This window comes from Gymnoscopelus braueri (assembly GCF_963280865.1).
Source record: "Gymnoscopelus braueri genome assembly, chromosome: 7".
Lineage (NCBI taxonomy): Eukaryota > Metazoa > Chordata > Actinopteri > Myctophiformes > Myctophidae > Gymnoscopelus > Gymnoscopelus braueri.
In genome coordinates this window covers 36,164,727-36,192,473 of record NC_137608.1, presented here as the reverse complement: position 1 = coordinate 36,192,473, position 27,747 = coordinate 36,164,727, and the positions used below count along the sequence as shown (strand labels likewise).

At 42.3% G+C, this 27,747-nt stretch overlaps 1 protein-coding gene across 1 annotated transcript in view; it reads left to right on the top strand.

Annotated features, from left to right (window-relative positions):
- arvcfb (ARVCF delta catenin family member b) overlaps nucleotides 1-27,747 on the top strand; it is a gene marked incomplete at its 5' end in the record, with an annotated part of 301,150 nt that overhangs the window by 39,777 nt on the left and 233,626 nt on the right. The window lies entirely within an intron of this gene.

The window sequence follows — 27,747 nt, the reverse complement described above, 5'->3', positions numbered from 1 at the left end:
GTGCTGTTGTTAACCATTATGATGTCATGTGCGTGTGCGTGTGCGTGTGCGTGTGTGTGTGTGTGTGGGTTACATAATGGATGACGGCATATCCTAGAGACCAGGGATTCTCAACCACGTTCGTACCTATTTGATACGATTTATCTACACTGTAAAATCCTCAGTGTTGATTTAACTTGGTATTGTTACAGACCCGTAAAGGTCCATTTGGTTCCCAACTATTTTTTTTTTAACTGCATGGGGACCCCCTGGAAACCCCTCAAGGAACCAGTGTCCTAGACATAGACAGGTGCTCAGCAGTGCTCCAGATAGCTTCCATAACTTCTGTGAGGCTACAGTACATTATGCAACCTGACATTTAATTTGTCGATGGAATATTGTTTCTCAAAGCCCTACTGACAGCAAATAATAATTACATCGTTGAAATATTAGCGGGGTAGATGAACATTTGGATTAGTATTCCTGCCTCATGTACTGTATGGATGGGTTAAGGCTGTATACTTTCCAGGATAACCTTATTCTTTTACTTAGTCAGATATTTTAACTATTGTTGGTTTAGCCACCAGTTTCCTTTAAAGGTTTAATTAAGTTAATGGATTTGGAACAGGACCTGGAACAGAGTAAATCCAATGTAGGCTATGACTAAAGTAATGTAACGTATAGAACACTACATTAGCCTATCACCATCGTGTGCAAGCAGTGGTGGAACTTAAAGTCAAACTGTGTAACGTTTTCAATTAAACAAAAGTTATTTTTGATATAATCTTTCACAAAAAACATTCCACATACAGTAAATGTGTTATTTTCTCTAAACGCTATTTTTAGTCTCAAGTGTCAGCCCCCTGACACTCGACCCCTTTAGCATGCTACAGTGATCTCTATGCACATTCCCCATTCACTGCAGAAAGAAGCAGCATGCCGGGCCAGTGTCTTGTTCCGTTACCTGACCCCCACAGACCTAATAGAGGAATTTATGCAGCCTTCATGACCATAGAGCAGGGGATTTGGTTTCATCTCTATCACCTTGGATCAATACGTAAATCAGCTTGTGGAAGTGCTGATTTGCATTCCGGTAGTGCCACAGAGTGAAAAAAAAAACACATTAGGTATTTTTCCTTACTGTTTTACATGATTGTTCATGCGTTGACAGTTGATCCCCCTCGGGCCCTTAGAACCTGACGAAATGTGATTGTATAATTTCTCAAACGAGCTGGGTGACATTGTGAAAACAGGCAGTCTTGTTATCATTCAGGAGAAACCTCTTTTAAACAGATATGATCTCTCTCTCTCTCTCTCTCTCTCTCTCTCTCTCTCTCTCTCTCTCTCTCTCTGTCTCTAATAACATATACATTTGCCATATTATTTCGTGAGCATTTAAAGACCATGCTGCTGTATATACATATCATTGTCTATTTACAGTTTCGGCCATATATCATACATGAAGCACAAAGCAAGCATAGAGCTTTTCCCCTTAAATATCTTTATTTTTGGCTGGACAAGGAGGACAGCCTAATAGACATGTACTGTACGTATGACTGACTAAATGACTGACTGACTGACTGACTGACTGACTGACTGACTGACTGAAGGCAAACAAAAACCCTCTTAGTATTTAGATTTAATTAGAAAATAAATTGTTAGGTTGTGATGTCCACTACAGTTGACAAGATACTTGTCAACTGTAGTGGAGTCAGGGCAATGTTTATGTAAAAAAATGTTTATGTAAGCCATGTGATCCCAACATGGAGCACCAAATTTGGATAGTGATGGAGGAATTGAGGGGTGGCTGTGGAGGTCAAGGGGTCAGGGTCCCAGTATATGGGGAAGAGTAGGAATGGAGTTTTTAGCATTTAGAAGAACCTGGAAGTTGTCAGCATGGTGGTTCTACACCCACATAAGTGGTATCATTGGAAAGCTCAGAAGAATGTCCTCATCAGAGGACAAGAGAATTTACAGTTTTTACTCAAATTAGATGCAAATGAGATGCAAGAAAATCATGTCCACTACAGAGGACAAATACTTCCAGACGGTTCTCGGAGGCTATATGAAAAGCGCCTTGAGATAACTTCTGTTATACTTGCCGCTATACAAATACAATTACCTTGCCTTGACTCTGCTAAATAATTCATAAACTCAACCTGATTATTGCTGCGTGTCATTTGCTTCATTATAATGCTCTTTCAAATCAAATATCTGGTTACGCACTGTAACAATCCACCACAGAACAGAGTAGGAGAGACATCAGCTCAGTGCTGAGAGGCATGAGGGAGAACGCACAGTTAATGCACCCAAGTGTGACACTCAGTCTGAATATTCATTTCATTTAACTTCATTATTCAGTCTGAAAGGGCTCCCATTGCAGCTGTTTTCTGAGATGGGCGTTGCAGAAGAGGGTGTCCTAAGGCTTAGGAGTGTGTGCCCTGGGATCTTTTGGCTATGCCAGGTGTGCCTTGGCACCAAAAAGGTTGGGAAACACTGTCCTAAGCGATTGGTTCATCCCCTAAGCCTAAGCAATCAAAATAGTAAAGCCATTTAAATCGTTGGTGACACTGGTCAGCTACCTTTCTAATAACTCTTGTCTACTAAAGACTATCTATACCAGAAATGAAAAACTATTAGAATTGCTAATGGATAAAGTTGTTGCAATATGTTTGCCACTATCAAGAACACCTGCCATTTACCAAACATATCGTTTCAAATTAGACTGCCTCCTTCAATCACATTCCATTCACATTCCTTTTTGAGTAGACTGTGGGTTTTTGAATAGCATCGTTTTTTGTATTTTTTTCTCCCCAGTTTAGTCGTTATGCCAATTGATTCCTCTCCACAGACATTTGCGTGTTGTCACTGCAGTTGTATGTATCACCTGCCAGTGAGGAACCCCCACTGGGAGGACGTAGAGCCCTCGTCCTACTCCCTGCTGACAGTTGCCGCCTGTAGGACTACGTGCAATGACAAATATCACCCTCCTCACCCGGCTTCCCTCCCCCGAACACGGGCCAATTGTGTTGGTATAGACGCTCGACAAAGCCGGATCCACCACAGTGGATTTGAACCCACAACCTCTGTGGGCAGGCACCACACAAGTGCTGCATAGTTTTTTAATAGACATTCAGCCTGAATTTCCATTTCGTTTTAAAAACAGCTTCAATAATAGCAACGTCAATTCTATCTGCTATTGTTTTGAACTGTCTCGCGCAGTTCAATTTCATCATCACATTCAAATGGACGCTAATTGGCCTGGTTCCAACCGAGAAAACACACTGGATGACAACAACAACAGACCCGAATCGCTACATAAAGAATTCTTTAATTGGTGTGCTACAGATTCAGGGTCTGGAGCCAGGCAAAACCCAAATAACAATCTCTCTGACAAATCAGATACAGACAGAGTCTAAAAACAACAAGACACATCTGCAGATAGAAACAAATGAAATAGCATGGGGAGTCAGCAGATAATTACAATATTTACAACTAGCTAATACCGTATCTTTCAAATCAAACATCCTAAGATATGACTGGAAAGTATTGCAGTTGCAACTACATTTATAACCTTTTTGAATCAACATAGCTTAGCCATGTCATGTGATATGACTTACAGTATATTTTAACAAAGAAAATCACTGGTGTCACTAAAAGTGCAGATGAACATTTCATGTCCAGGAATTCACTATCCCTCTAACAAATCTAACGAATCCCTCTAACACACCACACACGTGAGGGAAAAGGCCCAGCAGCGACTATGCTGGTTTCGCCGCCTGAAGAAGTACAGAGTTAGCCCTCACATCCTCAGATTGTACTACAACAGCTCCATTGAAAGCGTCCTGCCCAGGCTGTGTTACAGCCTGGTATGGAAACTGCACTGCACGAGAAAAGAAAAACGTACAGCGGGTGGTGCGGTCAGCAGAACGCATAATGGGAGGCGAGCTCCCCTCGCTCCAGGAACTGTACAAAGAGGCGTGTAGTCAAAGCTCAGCGCATCATTAAGGACAGGCACTACCCCAGCCACAAACTGTTCAAACCTGATTCTGACAAATTTCACACAATTTTACACATTGGCCAAGCCCTAGAAGATCCAGCCAAATACTAGGTTTTGGCCCAGTCTTATATATATTTTTTGATTGTTTACATTTCTCGAAAGTCATTAAAACATGACCGAACGTATCTGAATTACTGAGTGAATGTTGGCTAAGATCAGACAAACCATGGTATGCTTTGGAAAATTGTTTGCAATAATGTCAAGTTTACCGTGCATGAGTCATAGTCAATGGACTTAACATACCACACCGCCAGCATGGTCCTGTCAGATTATACAGAGTAATTTGCATATTCCTCTGAGAGACAGATAAATGTAAATATTTGACTAGAAGCCCAGTAGACCTCTCTAGGGGTACTGGGTTTGTACAGTAGACCGGCAGGGGATCTGTTGATTTCAGCCGTGCATCTTAACCACTGTTGCCATTAGCAGACAGAGCCAGGGGCCATATTTGACATGGAATAGTGCATGTTTTCAGAGATGAAGATCTTATCTTATCCTTTGATCCTTGCAACATCTTCATGGGGTCACTTGACAACTGCAGCTAGCAACATCACATCCCAGCATGCTCAGTATGATCAGGGTTATAGAAAAGCCTCGGCTGGAAAGGCAAATACACAATAAACTCTCTGGTCCCCTGGCGGTTTCCACGGTGGTGTGGACAGGGGCTAGTTTGTGTGTGCGTCTAAACGCTTGAAGCCCCATGCTGAGAGTGAAATATGAACTGCCTGCCTCCTCTGGTCTTTTAAAGCTCAACTGTAAACACAGTGAACATTTGTTGGGGTCCCCAACTCCATAAATTCTGTTGCCCAAGGGGGAAGTTTGTCCATGCACCATCTGTCCTGTGTGTGTTTATAGCGTGTGTGTGTGTTTTTCTTTTTTTTACGGACCATGTCTTCCATGTAGGGCTGGAGGAGAAGAGAATGCAAAGACAAACAGTGTATTTCTGTGCTGTATTGAACTTGGCACCAGAACTTATGGATTCTGACACCGTAGATACGCCGGCTCGCCAACTGCACCGGGGGTGGGGTGGGGTGGCTCTGGCGGGAAGAGGACTGAATAGATCAAAATAATTTTCTACATGTGTGTACAAAGGGGAACAGAAAATAAATGGAAAATACTGAACATTCCATTGGTTAAATATGTATCACAGCGTGGTCCAGGGCCACATTTAATGTCTCCAGAATGACACAGGTGTGTATGTGTACATGCATGCTAATGTGCAATGTGCTTGTGTGTGTCTGCGTAATGCGTATGTACAACATTAGCAAGATAAGCAGTCTAATTAGCGTGAACACCTGGGCTCTCTAACCATAGCAGCCCTCTCTCTCTTTCTCCCTGCCACAATGTAGCAGCAGCGTATACGAAATAGTGTGAGGAAAGATTTTTTGCATTTTCATTTTGTTTTTAAACCCATAGAGGGCAGCTGCGTTCTCTGTAAGCTGCCTATATGGTTAAGCAGAGAGAGAGGGAGAGAGAGACACACAGAGAGAGAGAGAGAGGTGTATTTATTTATTTGATAATTAATCAGTAATTTAAAAGTATCAGTATAAGTAAGGCGTGTGTGTGTGTGTGTGTGTGTGTGTGTGTGTGTGTGTGTGTGTGTGTGTGTGTGTGTGTGTGTGTGTGTGTGTGTGTGTGTGTGTGTGTGCGCGCGCGTGTGCGTGTGCGTGTGCGTGTGCGTGTGTGTGTGTGTGTGTGTCTGTGTCTGTGTCTGTGTCTGTGTCTGTGTCTGTGTCTGTGTCTGCGTGCGTGCGTGTGTGTGTGCGTGCGTGCGTGCGTGCACCTCAGGTCAATCTTGCAAACCGCTGGGCCGATCTTGTGCACGTTGCCAATACGCCAAGGAAGTACATCCACCATTTTTTCACACATGTTTTCTATTTCTTCAAATATTTAACTTTATGCTTCACTTTAATAGAAGTGAATGCCAGTCAGATCAGGATGAATATTTGGGCATATTATCACGAGATCCACATGGGAACCATGCCATTATTAAAACCCTGTCTTGTTTTGTCTCTCTCATACTTACAGTATGATTGTCACTCTCTCGCTGTCTCTGCCTATGCCTTTCCCTCAGTTTCTGACCATAGTAGCTTTTGCGTTCTGCATTCTACATAGCTGATCGTGGGCAACATGACATTGATTACCATTCTCTTTGAATGACTGTGTGTAGTGATTCATAACTCAGTAAATTCTTCTGACACTTGGTGTGTGAGCTTGATGAAAAATGGTAGCCTATACATTCAGCTGGTGTCTAGAAGTGAAGTCATTGTTCTTTGCGAATATACAGTCGCTTCAGGCTTCAGACTCTTTTCTGTGTTTTGTTGTAGCAATAGATGGCAGGGGGGGGGCAAAAAGAGATGAAAGTGGGAGAGGCAGGGGGAAAGACAGAGCATGGCAGAAATAAGTGGAAGGAGGAAGAGAGAGAGAGAGAAAGAGAGAGAGAGAGAGAGAGAGAGAGAGAGAGAGAGAGAGAGAGAGAGAGAGAGAGAGAGAGAGAGAGAGAGAGAGAGAGAGAGAGAGAGAGAGAGAGAGAGAGGCTACAGGCAGCAGACCACACCAGCCAACAGCCTTGTGAAGTCAGCTCTATGACATTAACCAAACAATATCACACCCAAGGTCCAACGTTAACCATCACTGCATTGACCAATGGGCTACTGTATGAACGCATGCGCACATGCATGCACGCGCACATGCATGCACGCGCACATGCACGCACACACACATGCACGCACACACACATGATGCACACATGAATGCGCGCGCACACACACACACACACACACACACACACACACACACACACACACACACACACACACACACACACACACACACACACACACACACACACACACACACACACACACACACACACACACACACACACACACTGAGTGCCCACTCTTCCTTTGCAGCAGTTTAATTCCTCGGCTGATAATTATAAGTTATCTGTTGCCTCTGAAAAATTATTGAGCTTGTCAGCACCCATTAAGTCCTACTGTATCATAAATGAAGTGGCACTGGCTGCGTTTTATCCCCCTGTCATTGGGATAAATGGAGGCAGTCTTTTCCAGAGGCTTCGTCTGCTTCTACTGAATATTGTCCTGTGTATCTCTCGTTAAACGCTTGAAGGAAATGAGTCAATGATAAATTAGCCACAGTTGAGTGTGTGTAAGTGAGTTGAACTGGGATTAGAAGAATATGTTAAAGAGCACTTAAGCCCAACATGGCTGATAGTGTAACTGCTTGTGCATGGTGTATAACTGAAGGGTATGCTTTGCTCTATGTGTTGTACTGTATGTGTTCATCAGTGGTGGAAAAAGTACTTATAGTAAAGTAAAAGTATCAATAGTATCAATATTTTGAATTATCAATTTCTAATCACTGGAGCAATTATTTTTGTTTATTATTTCTTGTCCACCTTTGGAGTTACATCATGGCAAGGTAACTACACAACCCAAACCTCTACCAAAGTGGTCTTGCCCTTTAACTCATTCACTGCCAAGGACGACTTATGACGACTTTTTCGTTTTCAGTGATTTTCCACCAGATGGCGCTGTTCTCTATCACCTGAGTGACCATTTTCACTCTCAAGTCAAACAGATCCAGGAGATCACGTGATCGAAAGATTTCCCCCCCATCCACTTCCTGTTTAGCGTTTCTGGGAAATCAGCTGTATCTTATGTATCTTCTGAGTTCTCTTTTTTCCCCTGCATTTTGGCGAGGCATGCTATATTCAACAGCCTGTATCAAGGGAAGGGGGGGTCGCGGTGAGTTTTTTCTTTTCTCGCGGCAGCACAGTGATACCCTCCGTGCTTAGCAACCGTCGGGCGATCAATCATACATGGAAATAAATTTTCTCTGAGTTGAAAAGACCAGAAATTGAGAAAAACATGCATTTTTGATGAGAGATGCTATATTCATCAGCCTGTAACAAGGGAAGGGGGAGTCGCGGTGAGTTTTTTCTTTTCTCTTGCGGCAGCCCAGTAAACCCGTCCATGCTTAGCAGCCATCCTGGGATCGATCATACTGGATATAAATATTCTGTGACCAGTTGAAAAGGTGAGAAAAACTAAAATCGCTGGCAGTGGGCAAACGCAGCCAGAAATAAGTCTGGCAGTGAAGGATGTAAATGTCAAATAATGGATAATTGCATATAGATGTAGCCTACTTTAAGTGCTGGTGTTATTGTGTTAGTGTTATTGAGTTGAACTCTTGATCATGTTCATCTGGTTTGGCCCTATCAAATTGTATTTGTCAGCTGGATGGACTGGTGATTTCCTCTGTGTGAAAGTCTGCATTGAAATGTTTTACTTATCTTTTAAAGAGAATGCACTTTTATGTAATTTTTGCTCACTGCCTTTGCAATGACAAATGTCATTAGTCATCATATGGCTATGCCATTTCGGAAATGTCAGTAAACATATTCCTCCCAAACAATCCGTTTTAGTTTTAGTTTGAGGTCAAGACCAGCTCATGTACTTCGAACAGTTAGCTCTGCTCCAATGACTGCATTCTATATTGACCTGGAGCAAGAAATCCTATCAATCACTGTGGTTATACACAATTCCTGTAAATCGTTACAGAATCGGAGAGAAACCTTGAATGTCCCAAACCGTTACTTTTCAGGGAATGGAAAAAATTGCCTCTGTTTCAAGAGATCCAATGCAGTTAGTACTTAGTCCAAAGCTGTTAAAATAAAATTAAATATAAAAAATGTCTATAATCTCACAACGTATCACAATGTGATTTGTTGTGAGCTGGTAGGCTACTTTTGCAACAAAGTATAAAAGAGGGCATTCATTTATGCTTGTACACCAACATATCATGTTGGCCTCTTATACAAACCCCACATATCCAGGGTTTAAAACAATGAACTGTTTTCTCAGATGTGTCATAACAGGGTTTAATCTCTCAAGACAGATTCTGCTAACTGAAGATGATGACAAAGGGAGGCACAAACAGCAGGGATTTATTTTTTACCGAATGGGTAAACATTTTTGTTTACCCAGATTGTAACAGGGTAAACACACAGCTGCAGCTAATGAATGAATAGTGGCGTGGGTACATTAAGATTGTTGTATACAATAGCAAGGTTTGTCAATACTATTGACTAATGTCAGTGCCATTGTTGTCTTGACACTGTCTAGTATCATACAGTGAATGAATCCTACACTAGTAGATTCCATAAATGTTTACTGCCATTGACGCAAACCACAGTTGTGTTTCATATGTAGAGAGAGTCAGTTTATACACTCTGGCAGCAACAGTACAGCCAGCCTGCCACAAAACCTTCACTCAGTGGTGCACACACACACACACACACACACACACACACACACACACACACACACACACACACACACACACACACACACACACACACACACACACACACACACACACACACACACACACACACACACACACACACACACACACACACACACACACAGCAGTTGCTAATAGTACTGTAGAGCAGTGTTTCCCAAACAATGGGCCTCGGATGATGATGATGATAATGATGATCATCATCATCATCATCTTTTTCTCAGTTTCATCCCACAGCATCTTGCTTGCTTTCTGTCTCCATCTCTTTCCCCTTCATCTTCCCTTGTTCCCTCCGCCTGTCTGTCGAGTTTTGGACATGGACTGCAGTCGCACTTAAGTCACAGACACACTGACTTGAGACACTTGACACTGAACACACAATATCTGACGCGCCTCCGTCGGGTTGTCCGACAACAAGTGCTCCCTCGCCCCGCTCATCCTAGGAATACAAATTTAGCGCCCAGCGGAGCATTGCACCACCTCACGTGATCTCATCTCATGTGATCACATGCCAAAGCAGATGAAAACAATGGATGCTTCTTAAACTTGACCTTGTCCATTGGTAAAGGACAAAGGGTTGTGATATGGCTGGGAAAACATGTTATATAGGCAGTCATGTTCTTGCCACATATTGAAAAGCCTTTCCTCCATCTCAGCTGTCCAAAACAGGTTTATTTGCAGCTGCCATGTCAAAAGTAGACTTGTCTCTCTCGGCTATTGCGGTCACTCTTGACTCCTGTCTTCACACAACAGTAGCGATGATTTAAAATCCTAAATATCGGCCCTGATGCATCTGTGAGCAGATCAGGAGGTTTAAGATTGGAACTGTAAACTCATGCGTCAGGATCATTTGGGCCAAATAATCGATTCTGACCAGCTTCAAATAGGGAACACCACTGTGAATATCAGGAGGGGTGAATCTCTGAATCTGACCCAAAATCGGTACAACTATGTAGTCTGAGCCCAGCTTTGCATCTGGGGGCCAGTAGTATATAGTGTTCACGTATGTCCGGGTCAAATTGATCACTATAACTTATTATTGCCTAATTGTCTCCGCCAGGCCAAAAGGCATGGCGAGAGAGTATGTTTTACCCCCCGTCTGTCCGTCCGTCCGTCCGTCCGTGTGTCCGTGTGTCCGTCCTTGTCTGCGACCAGCTAATCTCCGCCACCGTTGGCCCGGTCGCTGTGAAACTGCACACACACACTCCCTGGATGTCCCAGCAGAACCTCTGCCCCACATTTTTCAGATCAGGCTGTCATAGCGCCACCATGAGGCCGACTTTTGCAAAACACATTATTGGATATTACTCCTACAGATTTTCTCCAAAAAACACGCAAATCGGTAGACAGAATCTCTATAGTCATGTGATCATCACGGATCTGTCCGATTTACCATATTCCATCCCGATTGGTTAAGATTGGCTTCCAAAGTTTGCAGGATTGGTTCATTTTGAACAAAATGCCTCAAATCATGAACGCAGCATCCGATTTCCGTGAAATTTTCCACAGAGATTCCCACTTGGCCCAGGAAGAAATGCCACCCTTTTCACATTGGCCTGTTATAGCGCCACCAGCAGGTCTAATTTAGCAAACCACATTTTTGGAACAAAATGCCTCAAATCATGAATGCAGTGTCCGATTGTCGTGCAAGGCCTAATAAGAAATGGCACCCTTTTCACATTGGCCTATTATAGCGCCACCAGGAGGCCACAATAATCTACCTGACCTGGCGGAGACCTGTGCTCCGAGGAGCACTTTTTCTAGTTTAACTTGTTTTCTTTTTCTTCATAACTCATGCAGATAACCATCTAATTGACATTCATGTATGTATTGGCCTACATGAATATAAAATAATGAAACGGAGAGCTTCACTATTTAATTAATATTCAATGTGAAGGTCAGGTAATGTGCTCAAAAATGTATGTTGCTCTTATGTTTTCCTCCATGTATTCTTGTCTCATCTGTCCCCATTGGTCCTCATGCCATTCATTGCATGGCACTGTGTTGGGCTCAGCAGCCTCCCTGTGCACTTTCTGAAACACAATGTTCTCACTCTTTATAAACCAGAGCTCAAACCATTTGATGAAAACTTTAAAACTGTCCATTCCCAGGCTTGCTGCCAATTCTTCAGCTGTTCCCCTCACTTAGTGCTTGCTAAGCGTGGCATTACGTGACTGGGTAGGCATTATCAATCCACTTGACGAGGGGTGATTCCCCCGTGCATATTCATGCATTCATGTCTCCATCACTAGCCATGACTGTTCCTCGTTGTTCGAGGAGGAACACCAAGTTTCGCTGCTGCATCTCTTTGGCTCCTTTTTGTCCGTTTGTCAGTGCAAGTTTTGAGGAGACTGGGTTTTTCATGGAGAGAAAATTACTTTGTTCTTCCCGTTATTATTTCAATGTGCAAGCAACAGGCCAATCTTGTCGGCAGCAGTCCAATATAGCAGACTTTTCCCACATATATCACTGCAATGGGTCATTTTGCAGGATGGGCAGGAACTGTACCCCTGCGCCTGTCCCTAAATCTTATCTCCCTCTTTTGCAACCACTTCTTGCTGACTGGAGATCGGGAGCCATTTAAATGTGCTGTAGCTGGCATTGCTGATACAACAGCAAGAGAAAGATGTGATATTTATCTCTTCCCTGCGCATAGACAAGAGTGTCATATCGCGCAGTCCCTGGTGTGAAGTGTTCGGCTGTTAACAAGCTGTAGCGGTGGCAATAACGCAGTAATGGGTGTGTGTTTATGTGTGTGCATTAGTGTGCCACCTTATCCACACTCATGAGGTTTAGTGTTTCAGAAATGTGCAATCGTTTCTTGATGAGTTTCAACAATCACATTGAGTCATCTACAGTACAAAATATATCTCTCCTACTCAGCCTGCTTTGCTTGCACAGCAAAAGCAACACACTAAAGAGGCCATTTGCAGAAAGAGCAAAAAATGCATAGCTCACTTGGAGTTGCATGACCTATTTTTTCCCCTCTCCTCTCCTACAGTATGCTTTACTGCCGTGTCTTACACTCATCTTGACAGATTTTAGATCAATCCTGCTACTCGCATATATGCTATCACACAGTGAAACTAGTTCAGCTTGGCGCTTTTATAATTTACTGCATTGAGATTGTTTAACTTTATATAATCGTTTGGATTTAATATGTAACTTCTACTTCATGTTGATTGATATGACCTAAAATGGTGTACATATACAGTGAGTGCACTGTACTGTACTGTACATGTACAGTGCATACATTATTGAGCATGTACATAACAAATGTCTGATTAGTGATTAGAGAGGGGGAATGTAAATTAAAACTGTGACCGACTCTGAAGTAATAAACAGATCCTTCTTTCTTGCTAGCGGCAGAGCTCAAAGGATGGTATAATCCTTCAGTCCGTCAGGCCAACATTTTGGTCCAAAACAAGATATCTCAAAAGCTACTGGATTCATTGCCATGGAATTTGCTTCAGAAGATGAACCCTACTGATTTTGGTTACCCCATGCATGGCTTTGTTTTTCTCTAGCACTGCCCTTAGGATTTCTGTTTTAAAGGCACACTGCAGCTTTTAATTGTGCTACTTAATTGTTGTTCACTTTACAAGCTCTTGCTATTACTATGTGATAATTGTTCACTGAATATACAATAGATGAATTGGTGGAGCTATCAGTAGAGGGGCAAAAAGCGTGGACCAAGTGCAGAGCCGATCCCAGTTTTATTAAGTACAGCTAGGGTTTAAGTGGTTAAGGATAAGAAAACACAGGTGTGTTCAGGTGTCAGCATCAACATCGTAACTATTTAGCATTGCCCACATAGTTGTATTAATCTTTTCAGCAATCCTCTTAGAGTCTCTTCTCTCCTCTCTCCTTTTCCAATCTCTTATTGCGACTCAATTAACCAGTCCACAGCCAAAGCAGGCTGAACGCTATGGGTCACATCAAATGCTTGACATCCTGTGTGTGGGTGAGGTGGAGAAGCACCATTAGTCTGTTCCAACCACTTTGGTCCGGTTGGGTAGTAGCAGCACAGCCTGGGACTGCTAGAGGGGCTTTTAATCTTGTTTTGTTATGCACCTTTGTATTACCTTACCTATTACATTTGACTACTTGAATTTTCCCATGAGATTCAATAAAGTGATAAAGTATTTTCTGTCCCAAGATGGGGTCCAAACTGTTGGAGTAGAATGTTCAGTAGAAACAATACACAAATACTAGCCATGTTATTTTGTTTTGGCAGGGGCTGGAAGAAATGATAATGTATTATGTATTATTGTAATGCCTCCAGCATGGTGGTATGCCCACTACAAAAATAGATAACCACCAACCACAAAGGGTTGGGGGATGGGTGCATTTTGTAGTATCAAAATTGGTCATGGAAACAGTTTTATAGATGGTGTTTGAGGACTGCGTGATTTCATAGCACATTAAGTCCGTCTGAATGGCTTTTCACACTTGCAAAATGCTCCGCTCTCCATCTTTTCATAACAGCATCAAATCACGATTTCTATTTCACTAATTCTTTCCGTCTTTTGTCACCAGCGAGCAAGCAGACTTTGTGACCATTGTTTTTGACTGATTGCACTGGAGAGAAAGACCATATTCTATGTACTGTGTGTGCGTGTGCGTGTGCGCGTGCGTGCGTGCGTGATTGCGTGCGTGAGTGATTGCGTGCGTGCATGTGGCTGAGTTGCGCCTAATCCATAAGCCATTAAAACAGAATGTACCTTATTACTGTATCGAGTGGAAGTGTCTGGTCTTGCTCCTCTCTGGCAGCAACCATTTCCCACTTATTGGAAGTATGGAAGGAGGCTTTATTGAGGCTTCACCGCAGTCTGAAATAGGTCATTAGAGCCATTTTTGTACAAAGTTGCTGTCTGTAAACTTGCATCTTAAAAAAGTTTAACTTCATACGAAATTGGAGAATGGCCTTCTTTGACAATTATGGGAATTTTGTTGGAATCTTGAATTTGAAATGCATTCTTCTACCACATGTTCTGTTTAGGTGTCCTTTTGCAAATCAATGCGTAGCTTCGACCTCACTTCTAATTGTACAATGTTAAATGGGCCTACATGCCTAAACTGGAATCATTTAAATCACAGTTAGGAGGATTACCGGTGAGAGCACTGACAGGATTCTCCTTGAGACTTATTCATGTGTGCGTCGCTGACAGGTGATTGAATATGTAATCTTTGTAATCTCAAGATTGAGTCAAAGGCAATAAACCACACAACATTGTAACTGTATTTCATTCACCAATAGTTTGACTTTTGGAGCCAGGGTAAAGAAGTGAAAAACTTTTTTAATGACTTCAAAGACATTGAATCCTGCAAGAAATTATTCCTTTTGTAATTTACAGTGTGTCTCAGTTGAATTGTTCCAGCGCATAATTGATGATATTAAGGTCATTGCTGGAACAGGTAGTGATAAAATGTATGAGTATGACATTCTCAATCACCAAGCTCAAGAGGAGAAGAGAAGAACATGACATGAGGAGAATAATGGAATAATGGGAAAGTGATATTTCTCGTCAATTCACCTTAGATAAGTGTTGAGGGTACTTTGGTGTGATGTCGTGGTGCAGAACAAGAAACTGAATGTAAACAAAGGCGTGCAGTTACTACAGCTGTGGTTCTCAACCTGTGAGTCAGGGGGGTCCCCACATGATTTTGGGGGGGTTCCCAGATGACAGTGAAGTGACAATTTAAGGACTTTTAAGAACTTTTTAATAACCTCAAACAAAAAAAGAAAGAATAAAATAAAATAAAAAAGACCATTACTGCATCACAGGTAATCAACAATCTATACTATAAAAATTGGTCAAACTGTCATATTACCTAAGAAAGAGGCAAAGTTTGTGAGGCGTTGTGAGCTTGTAGATCTGCTATTTTCACAATATTTATCTGCGGAACCGAGTCAAATGTTAATGCCTCAACTCCTACAATTCCAAGTGCTTGTTAGGGTGGGGGGTCCCCAGTTCAAATATGCTTATTTTGGGGGGTCTGAAAAGGTTGAGAACCACTGTACTACAGCATAGTAAAACAATACAATACAATGAATGACATTTTTTTTTAGAATATGAATGGCAATACATGTTTGACAATATTAATGCAAATACATGTTTGACAATATGAATGGCAATACATGTTTGACAATATGAATGGCAATACATGTTTGACAATATGAATGCAAATACATGTTTGACAATATGAATGCAAATACATGTTTGACAATATGAATGGCAATACATGTTTGACAATATGAATGCAAATACATGTTTGACAATATGAATGGCAATACATGTTTGAGCGTATGGTTAAACATGTATTGTCATAGAATGTAATAATGACTCACTAAGTAAGTAGGCTGTACAAATTAGTGAGGATACAGCATGTTGCATTTGTACATTTGAAGTGAGACTGATACATTAGTTTAGTTAATGGTGGGTGGAACGGGATTTGGGGGGGGGGTCAAGCATTGTAGGAGAGAGGTGATGTTACAACGGAAGGAAGTGCTAATGGCCTTATATCCCCAAGGCGCTTCATGGTTGAGTTTCTTCCTGATTGTTATCCAGTAAATCCTCAAGACTCTTGCAATGCGCACGTACGCGTGCACCCGCGCGTGCACACATCCACACACGCACACGCACACGCACATGCACATGCACATGCACATGCACATGCACATGCACATGCACATGCACACGCACACGCACACGCACACGCACACGCACACGCACACGCACACGCACACACACACTCACATGTGAAATGATGACATGCCCAAGGCACGTCATGTTGAAAGTAATCTCTCAAGAACAGATTCTGCTCTGCGTTTGAATCTGTCGGTAGCCGTGTTGACAACCCGTGCGCATTGCTTACAAGTGGGCGTGCTATCAGATCAGGAAGCAGGCCGCTCTTTACCCAATCAAATGTAGTGGGCGGGATTTACGTGTGTGCCGTTCCTTCCCCACTAGAAACAAGCCGAAACTCATTTAACAATAGCGTCCTCGAAGCCGACAAGACCACGGAAAGTTAGTAACATTTTAAATTGCTCTTTCATCATAGAAATAAGTGGGCTTATAAGCAAAACGATCCATGTTCTTTGGGAGAATTGGTGTTAGTGTTCCGTATTATTGTTAGTGTGGAGCGCTGAAGGCAGACCAAAAACCCCGGTTTCCTTGCGCACGGGTCCACCGTATAGCCCCCCCCAGAGCCAAGTGAAAGAGTAAAAAACAGCAGAGGGCGCTGTTTTTCCTTTTTATTTGGCGATGGGTTCCCAGATTGTGTTGAAAGTGGTTAAACTGGCACAATAATCTTATGAATTAAATCTGAATTGAAATAAAACATTTTATATTATTAGGATTACATTTGTATTTTTGCTCTCCTTTCCAGTTGCCACTCCTCCCCCTTGGGGGCCACGATCTGTGTCGTAGTAGTAGGACTGGATATAATACACCGGCGAGCTCCCAGCTGTGCTTGTTTGATTGTGTGAATGTGAGGCAAAGCAGTGCTGAAAAAGACCCATGTACGTGTATGCTCAGAAAGTCCTTCCCTGGATAAATAAAGATTAAAACGGTCAATCAACCACCATTTCAAGGCAGCATGTTTGTTAGGCCTATAGGCTATTTATTTAAAGAGGGTTTGCTGAGCGAGAACTGTGTGCTTGCTCTCAAAAATGCTGTCAGTAATATCAGCAAAGCACGTAGATTTGATTTATGTTTGTGTGAATGTGACATTGCCAACTTAACTCTGCAGCCAGGGTGCATTTTAGTCCTGCATTCATTACTCCCCCATTTTCTCCCTGAGGACTGACATGACTCTGAGCCCTCGCCACCTCTACCCATTCTTAGCAGGTGACCAGATAATTGCTTGCAGGTTTGTGCTGGTTGTATTTATGGAAGGAATATTGTGAATAAGTGAATTTTGTTCTCTGGCATATTGGTGAGATTGCTGTTGTTTAATGTATGAATAAATTAAAGAAATTCATGCAGCATGGGAGAATTTATGTGTTGTGTACTTAGATCAGATTTTGTAGATTGCTCCCAACAACGATTAGTTTTATCGAGTTTCTGATTAAGTGGTGAATAGCAAGGTAGTGCCGGGCTACTGTACCTTTACATTTACGTGAAATTTTACTTATAGGAATTAAGTTTATTGCAGTACAATAAACATACAGTAATGTGTCTTGGTGACATTCACGCAGAGAGAAACATAACGTGTCATAAGTACATACTGACACTTATGGTCAACTTTGTGAGGTCAACAGGACCTCAAACGGAGAGCAATCGGCCAGGTCAAGACATATTACAGACAGTAGAATATACACCCCAAATATACACCCCACATTTTATAACTGCTTGCATTCAAGTAGAATGGTGCAGTAGAGGTGATCATTCTGTCAGGAAGTTCTGTTCTGTAAAGAAGTAATAATGAATAGAATGCCTGTCTTATCCTGGACCACTGACTGCTTCCGTCTGTGAGTCTTCTCATTTGTTGATATTATATTACTATATGTTTGTATGAATCCGCCATCTTTCTATATCGCGTCATATCGCGTCATATCCTCAGCAACCGGAAATGAATGCTATTGGTTGGGACCAGAGCGGGGGTGGGGAATGAATGCTATTGGTTGTGTAACTTGTCAATCAAAGCATCACAAGGTAGCCATGCCCCTCCTAGAGCATATCATACTTTATCATATATTTTTTTATAAATGGGACCATAATTTACCAAAACGCATACATTATCATGTTGATTGAAAGAAGACTTTAAACTAGCGACTGGAAGCATATAGTATTTATGACAATGTTTATTATGGCAATAAAATCAAGACTAAAGTTCGGCAAAAACCCACCCACTTGCATTGAGAGTTATTTCTTCTGACACCAGCTGGGGTAAAACAGCGAAACTACAGGCCATTCATATGAACTGTCACTTCCTATATAGACTCAATTTCAAAGGCGGATGCTAGGCCCTTGATATGAACGTGCGCGCATCTGTGATGTTAGTTTGTGTAGTTTGTGTAATGAGTACTTTTACTTTTGGTACTTAGTTTGAGTACATTTTGATACCAATACTTTTGTACTTTAACTCAAGTACATTTTGAATATCTGACTTTTACTTGTAGCAGAGTATTTCTAACAAGTAAAAAATGTGAGTACTTTTTCCACTACTGGTGGTGAGAAGGGACATGCAGGTGGCTGGAATGAGCAAGGAAGATGCTGCCGTTTCAGCTAAGATGCCCCTCAGGGCTCTTGAAAGGAAAGTTTTTGCTGTGTTTGCTTGTTCTGTAGAATAGTTTCGTGTTATTTTCATTGCATTATAATCTCTGCCATTTGTTAAAGAAAAAGAGCCCTAACAGTAATGGTGTTCCGTGAAACATACTGTAGGATGAGATGTACCAGGGAATGAGGCTAACTTTACCACAACGTGCTTCTCAGTTTGCCTTTACGGGCCTCACCGGAATTGTAAATGTCATCACATTTTTAAACAAGCTACGCTGGCTTTTTTTGTGAGAGTTGCTGCAAATGAGTTCCAGCGCGTGCATTGCTTTCACTGTAGTGCAGCACAAAAATGTTATATTGTATCTGTCACCAGAGAAGGGAATTAAAACATTTAGAGATGGATAGAATAAAAAGAGAAATAGTGGGAAAAAATATGACTCTTGCGTTCATTTGTTTAATTTCCCTCTGAAGCAGGAGCCGAGATTTAATTGGATGAAAGACGAACAGATGTGATATCTGGGGTGTCCCCGGATGATCTCTGAGCGTGTGTGACTTCTTGAGTGCAGCGTTGCCATGTCCACTTATTATAAGCGTATTTGGGCTTATTTTTCTGTAAAGACGCTTCTAAATATTGCTAGTTGTGGGTTGAGGTTTATTTGGGATACTTTCCATAAGCGCCTAATCCATAAGCCATTAAAACAGAATGTACCTTATTACTGTATCGAGTGGAAGTGTCTGGTCTTGCTCCTCTCTGGCAGCAACCATTTCCCACTTATTGGAAGTATGGAAGGAGGCTTTATTGAGGCTTCACCGCAGTCTGAAATAGGTCATTAGAGCCATTTTTGTACAAAGTTGCTGTCTGTAAACTTGCATCTTAAAAAAGTTTAACTTCATACGAAATTGGAGAATGGCCTTCTTTGACAATTATGGGAATTTTGTTGGAATCTTGAATTTGAAATGCATTCTTCTACCACATGTTCTGTTTAGGTGTCCTTTTGCAAATCAATGCGTAGCTTCGACCTCACTTCTAATTGTACAATGTTAAATGGGCCTACATGCCTAAACTGGAATCATTTAAATCACAGTTAGGAGGATTACCGGTGAGAGCACTGACAGGATTCTCCTTGAGACTTATTCATGTGTGCGTCGCTGACAGGTGATTGAATATGTAATCTTTGTAATCTCAAGATTGAGTCAAAGGCAATAAACCACACAACATTGTAACTGTATTTCATTCACCAATAGTTTGACTTTTGGAGCCAGGGTAAAGAAGTGAAAAACTTTTTTAATGACTTCAAAGACATTGAATCCTGCAAGAAATTATTCCTTTTGTAATTTACAGTGTGTCTCAGTTGAATTGTTCCAGCGCATAATTGATGATATTAAGGTCATTGCTGGAACAGGTAGTGATAAAATGTATGAGTATGACATTCTCAATCACCAAGCTCAAGAGGAGAAGAGAAGAACATGACATGAGGAGAATAATGGAATAATGGGAAAGTGATATTTCTCGTCAATTCACCTTAGATAAGTGTTGAGGGTACTTTGGTGTGATGTCGTGGTGCAGAACAAGAAACTGAATGTAAACAAAGGCGTGCAGTTACTACAGCTGTGGTTCTCAACCTGTGAGTCAGGGGGGTCCCCACATGATTTTGGGGGGGTTCCCAGATGACAGTGAAGTGACAATTTAAGGACTTTTAAGAACTTTTTAATAACCTCAAACAAAAAAAGAAAGAATAAAATAAAATAAAAAAGACCATTACTGCATCACAGGTAATCAACAATCTATACTATAAAAATTGGTCAAACTGTCATATTACCTAAGAAAGAGGCAAAGTTTGTGAGGCGTTGTGAGCTTGTAGATCTGCTATTTTCACAATATTTATCTGCGGAACCGAGTCAAATGTTAATGCCTCAACTCCTACAATTCCAAGTGCTTGTTAGGGTGGGGGGTCCCCAGTTCAAATATGCTTATTTTGGGGGGTCTGAAAAGGTTGAGAACCACTGTACTACAGCATAGTAAAACAATACAATACAATGAATGACATTTTTTTTTAGAATATGAATGGCAATACATGTTTGACAATATTAATGCAAATACATGTTTGACAATATGAATGGCAATACATGTTTGACAATATGAATGGCAATACATGTTTGACAATATGAATGCAAATACATGTTTGACAATATGAATGCAAATACATGTTTGACAATATGAATGGCAATACATGTTTGACAATATGAATGCAAATACATGTTTGACAATATGAATGGCAATACATGTTTGAGCGTATGGTTAAACATGTATGTTACATAGAATGTAATAATGACTCACTAAGTAAGTAGGCTGTACAAATTAGTGAGGATACAGCATGTTGCATTTGTACATTTGAAGTGAGACTGATACATTAGTTTAGTTAATGGTGGGTGGAACGGGATTTGGGGGGGGGGTCAAGCATTGTAGGAGAGAGGTGATGTTACAACGGAAGGAAGTGCTAATGGCCTTATATCCCCAAGGCGCTTCATGGTTGAGTTTCTTCCTGATTGTTATCCAGTAAATCCTCAAGACTCTTGCAATGCGCACGTACGCGTGCACCCGCGCGTGCACACATCCACACACGCACACGCACATGCACATGCACATGCACATGCACATGCACATGCACATGCACATGCACACGCACACGCACACGCACACGCACACGCACACGCACACGCACACGCACACACACACTCACATGTGAAATGATGACATGCCCAAGGCACGTCATGTTGAAAGTAATCTCTCAAGAACAGATTCTGCTCTGCGTTTGAATCTGTCGGTAGCCGTGTTGACAACCCGTGCGCATTGCTTACAAGTGGGCGTGCTATCAGATCAGGAAGCAGGCCGCTCTTTACCCAATCAAATGTAGTGGGCGGGATTTACGTGTGTGCCGTTCCTTCCCCACTAGAAACAAGCCGAAACTCATTTAACAATAGCGTCCTCGAAGCCGACAAGACCACGGAAAGTTAGTAACATTTTAAATTGCTCTTTCATCATAGAAATAAGTGGGCTTATAAGCAAAACGATCCATGTTCTTTGGGAGAATTGGTGTTAGTGTTCCGTATTATTGTTAGTGTGGAGCGCTGAAGGCAGACCAAAAACCCCGGTTTCCTTGCGCACGGGTCCACCGTATAGCCCCCCCCAGAGCCAAGTGAAAGAGTAAAAAACAGCAGAGGGCGCTGTTTTTCCTTTTTATTTGGCGATGGGTTCCCAGATTGTGTTGAAAGTGGTTAAACTGGCACAATAATCTTATGAATTAAATCTGAATTGAAATAAAACATTTTATATTATTAGGATTACATTTGTATTTTTGCTCTCCTTTCCAGTTGCCACTCCTCCCCCTTGGGGGCCACGATCTGTGTCGTAGTAGTAGGACTGGATATAATACACCGGCGAGCTCCCAGCTGTGCTTGTTTGATTGTGTGAATGTGAGGCAAAGCAGTGCTGAAAAAGACCCATGTACGTGTATGCTCAGAAAGTCCTTCCCTGGATAAATAAAGATTAAAACGGTCAATCAACCACCATTTCAAGGCAGCATGTTTGTTAGGCCTATAGGCTATTTATTTAAAGAGGGTTTGCTGAGCGAGAACTGTGTGCTTGCTCTCAAAAATGCTGTCAGTAATATCAGCAAAGCACGTAGATTTGATTTATGTTTGTGTGAATGTGACATTGCCAACTTAACTCTGCAGCCAGGGTGCATTTTAGTCCTGCATTCATTACTCCCCCATTTTCTCCCTGAGGACTGACATGACTCTGAGCCCTCGCCACCTCTACCCATTCTTAGCAGGTGACCAGATAATTGCTTGCAGGTTTGTGCTGGTTGTATTTATGGAAGGAATATTGTGAATAAGTGAATTTTGTTCTCTGGCATATTGGTGAGATTGCTGTTGTTTAATGTATGAATAAATTAAAGAAATTCATGCAGCATGGGAGAATTTATGTGTTGTGTACTTAGATCAGATTTTGTAGATTGCTCCCAACAACGATTAGTTTTATCGAGTTTCTGATTAAGTGGTGAATAGCAAGGTAGTGCCGGGCTACTGTACCTTTACATTTACGTGAAATTTTACTTATAGGAATTAAGTTTATTGCAGTACAATAAACATACAGTAATGTGTCTTGGTGACATTCACGCAGAGAGAAACATAACGTGTCATAAGTACATACTGACACTTATGGTCAACTTTGTGAGGTCAACAGGACCTCAAACGGAGAGCAATCGGCCAGGTCAAGACATATTACAGACAGTAGAATATACACCCCAAATATACACCCCACATTTTATAACTGCTTGCATTCAAGTAGAATGGTGCAGTAGAGGTGATCATTCTGTCAGGAAGTTCTGTTCTGTAAAGAAGTAATAATGAATAGAATGCCTGTCTTATCCTGGACCACTGACTGCTTCCGTCTGTGAGTCTTCTCATTTGTTGATATTATATTACTATATGTTTGTATGAATCCGCCATCTTTCTATATCGCGTCATATCGCGTCATATCCTCAGCAACCGGAAATGAATGCTATTGGTTGGGACCAGAGCGGGGGTGGGGAATGAATGCTATTGGTTGTGTAACTTGTCAATCAAAGCATCACAAGGTAGCCATGCCCCTCCTAGAGCATATCATACTTTATCATATATTTTTTTATAAATGGGACCATAATTTACCAAAACGCATACATTATCATGTTGATTGAAAGAAGACTTTAAACTAGCGACTGGAAGCATATAGTATTTATGACAATGTTTATTATGGCAATAAAATCAAGACTAAAGTTCGGCAAAAACCCACCCACTTGCATTGAGAGTTATTTCTTCTGACACCAGCTGGGGTAAAACAGCGAAACTACAGGCCATTCATATGAACTGTCACTTCCTATATAGACTCAATTTCAAAGGCGGATGCTAGGCCCTTGATATGAACGTGCGCGCATCTGTGATGTTAGTTTGTGTAGTTTGTGTAATGAGTACTTTTACTTTTGGTACTTAGTTTGAGTACATTTTGATACCAATACTTTTGTACTTTAACTCAAGTACATTTTGAATATCTGACTTTTACTTGTAGCAGAGTATTTCTAACAAGTAAAAAATGTGAGTACTTTTTCCACTACTGGTGGTGAGAAGGGACATGCAGGTGGCTGGAATGAGCAAGGAAGATGCTGCCGTTTCAGCTAAGATGCCCCTCAGGGCTCTTGAAAGGAAAGTTTTTGCTGTGTTTGCTTGTTCTGTAGAATAGTTTCGTGTTATTTTCATTGCATTATAATCTCTGCCATTTGTTAAAGAAAAAGAGCCCTAACAGTAATGGTGTTCCGTGAAACATACTGTAGGATGAGATGTACCAGGGAATGAGGCTAACTTTACCACAACGTGCTTCTCAGTTTGCCTTTACGGGCCTCACCGGAATTGTAAATGTCATCACATTTTTAAACAAGCTACGCTGGCTTTTTTTGTGAGAGTTGCTGCAAATGAGTTCCAGCGCGTGCATTGCTTTCACTGTAGTGCAGCACAAAAATGTTATATTGTATCTGTCACCAGAGAAGGGAATTAAAACATTTAGAGATGGATAGAATAAAAAGAGAAATAGTGGGAAAAAATATGACTCTTGCGTTCATTTGTTTAATTTCCCTCTGAAGCAGGAGCCGAGATTTAATTGGATGAAAGACGAACAGATGTGATATCTGGGGTGTCCCCGGATGATCTCTGAGCGTGTGTGACTTCTTGAGTGCAGCGTTGCCATGTCCACTTATTATAAGCGTATTTGGGCTTATTTTTCTGTAAAGACGCTTCTAAATATTGCTAGTTGTGGGTTGAGGTTTATTTGGGCTTGTTTCTAAAGTGTAATTGCTTATTTGGGCTTGCTTCCTAATGTTGTTTAAACCAGTGGTTTTCAAATGTTTTCATGTCAAGCACCCCCAAATTAATATATATTTGTCAGCGGACCCCCACCTGAAAATATTTTGTGCCAGGCACCCAATACAAGATTTGTTCTGTTAAAATGTTTCAGATACATTCCACATTTTTCAATTTCTGTCAAGATTGTTTTGAAAATAGCAAATCTACAACTTTTCTCAAACAGCCGTGTGTGTGTGTGTGTGTGTGTGTGTGTGTGTGTGTGTGTGTGTGTGTGTGTGTGTGTGTGTGTGTGTGTGTGTGTGTGTGTGTGTGTGTGTGTGTGTGTGTGTGTGTGTGTGTGTGTGTGTGTGTGTGTGTGTGTGTGTGTGTGTGTGTGTGTCCTAGTTGTTTTCCCAGACCTGGCTGCTTGTTTCTGTCGAAAAATCTGCCAACACTGATTGTATGGAGTTATGCCCCTGAGCCCCGCCCACATAAGCAGCGTAAGCAAGTGAGCCAGGGAGGGACATGGAGGGGTGAGTCAACAGACAGGGAAGGGAACGAGAGAGAGAGAGAGAGAGAGAGAATGAGTGTGGGAAACGGAGAGTCAGGAAGGGTAGGATTGGGGTAAAGGATGAGAGGGGAAGAGGAGAGGGAAAGATGGGGAATGAGTTGGGAGATTTAATATATATATAGAGAGAGAGAGAGAGAGAGAGAGAGAGAGAGAGAGAGAGAGAGAGAGAGAGAGAGAGAGAGAGAGAGAGAGAGAGAGAGAGAGAGAGAGAGAGAGAGAGAGATTCTTCACTGGAATTCCTGTCCTATCACAGCTGGCATCTTGTCTCCCTCTCATCCCATAAAACGGCAGTTCACATATATTACCCACAGCCTTTTACAGGACATCTTTCATCGGGTACTTCACCTCATCATCAACTATTGCCAGAAGATGCCAAAAAAACAACAACCTGCAACTGTTTTTGCAGGCCTGTCAGAATCACGGTTAAAGTATGCCAAATATCGTTTGCTGTATGGCTTTTGTCTTGGTGAGATTGTAGCATAATATCAGTACTCGGCAACGTACTGTATGTACATAATGCAATAATAGGTCCTCACTATATAGGTCTGTGACCTCCCCCTGCTCTATTGGTGCGGGATGAGGTCCCACCACGTTCAGATCCGGCTGAAGGCGGGCTGGCAAAAATGGCCAAATCGTACCTTTGTCTGAACATGGTAAACATGTAACAGTAGTCTCGGTATCCTACAGATGTCCGCAGTTCATATGGAGTGTATCGACGAGTTGCATCTACAATGTTCAGAGAAAGAAGAGACATTTTCACCGGTCCCTCCCTAAGCCGGATCTTAACACGGCTTGACCTCGTCCCAGAGCTATAACTGCCGGAGGGGATGTCACAGACGAGGCCAGGTCCTCACATGTAGTACAATGTAGGGCAATGCAATAGCTATAGCTCATACTCAATATATACTATATACAGTATGTTACAGGGAAATTGGAAAACCAGGGAAATTGGAGAAGGCGCACTCGTTTTTACCCACTCAGGCAATTCTGTAGAACCAACACTAGAGGGAGCCACGAATGCAAGCCACGAGCCAGGCTTCCCAACTAAAGTGCACAAACATATATGGCCGCGACCACACACACGCGCGCATGCGCACGCGCTCATGCTTTCAATTTGGTTTATTGAAAGCATGACTGTTAAGATACTTTTATTGTGTTCTGGCTTTTAACATTTCACACACACACACACACACACACACACACACACACACACACACACACACACACACACACACACACACACACACACACACACACACAGATAGTGATCCATGAAAAGATATATTCTGTCCCTATCGGTTCACAACTAGGACAGCGCTGATTCGACTAGCAGACCTTCGGCCGGTCGGCGCGGGCACTCGCGCCTGGAGGCGCGAGGCGAGCGAGGGCGCGCCTCCTCGGCCTCAAGCTCTGCTGAGTCGGCGCGCCTCCATCATGGACAATAACTATTATCACGTGTGCGTGTGAACGCGTGTTCAGCCTTCCCCTAGCGTTGCTTCCTGGTTGCTATGTGGGGGGGAACAACAAAAGCCAGGTCCGCGTCCCATCAAAGCCCCTCCTCGTGGCACCGTCTCCTCCTCCTCCTCCTCCTCCTCCTCCTCCTCCTCATCACGTCGCCTCGCATCAAAGCCCTGCATCGCGGCGCCGCGTCCTCCTTCTCCTCCTCCTCCTCCTCCTCCTCCTCGCGAGCCTCGCGTAATAAACCCTGTCTCGAAAAGCCCCGCCTCGCCCCGCGCCTAAAAACGAGCGTGCCTTCTCGGTTCTCCAACTTCCCTGTGACATATACAGTACATTCAGCATTCAAAATCAAAGTGTGTCAACAGGGAGTGGGCAGCAAGGTACATTTGTAGCAGCACATTGGACCAGCAGACAATGATAATTGTTCAGATTCAGTTGAAATTACATTCTGAACATTGTGCAGCTTAGACATAGTCTAGTGCTCACTGGCTGCATTTAGACCACTTGGAACCAGATGCTGTTGTGTAGTTTGTTCCAATGAACACCTTTATTGGAAAATTTGGTTAGTGGCAATGCTTAAAATACAATACAGTACATGCTCCCAATAGACAATAATTGTAGAGAGGATATTAAGATACAATACAGGAGCACGTCAGTCGTGACTCGTGAAGACACCACTTTAAAGGCAATGAACAAAATGGGGCATAAGGACAGTCTGCTTGTTACAGTTGAGCAACTTTACTAGCTTACTCAATTGCCAATAGCATTGCTGCAATAGCAAAGGCATGTATGCTGATATGACTCACAAATAGCTATTCCCTATTTGTCTATATATAACATAATGTCCTCTTTTGGACCACGATGGAGGCACGCAGTCTGAAGCGAACTTGAGCCACGAGAGGCACCACCGAGCGAGCTAAAGGGAGCGAGTTGCCGTGCCGAACGTTGCAAAGTTCGCCTGAGCCTACTCAGCGCTGTTTGAGTTATGTACTGATAGGGACAGAATCGTAAATCATGTTTTGGGGTGAGTGTTTGCCCCAACTGTCACTCAAAGTGACTACTGGCCAATCACAGCGTGTCTTTTCCGGGTCTTGCTCGAGGTGGGTTGCATTTCACTATCACGCCTCCCTCCCTCCCCTCACTGTCTCTGTCTGTATGTCTGTCTCTCTCGCTGATCGAGCTCTGGTCAGATGTCACACACAAGAGAAACGGTTGAGCGACTTGCGCTGACCTCAACCGTTGCCTATCAA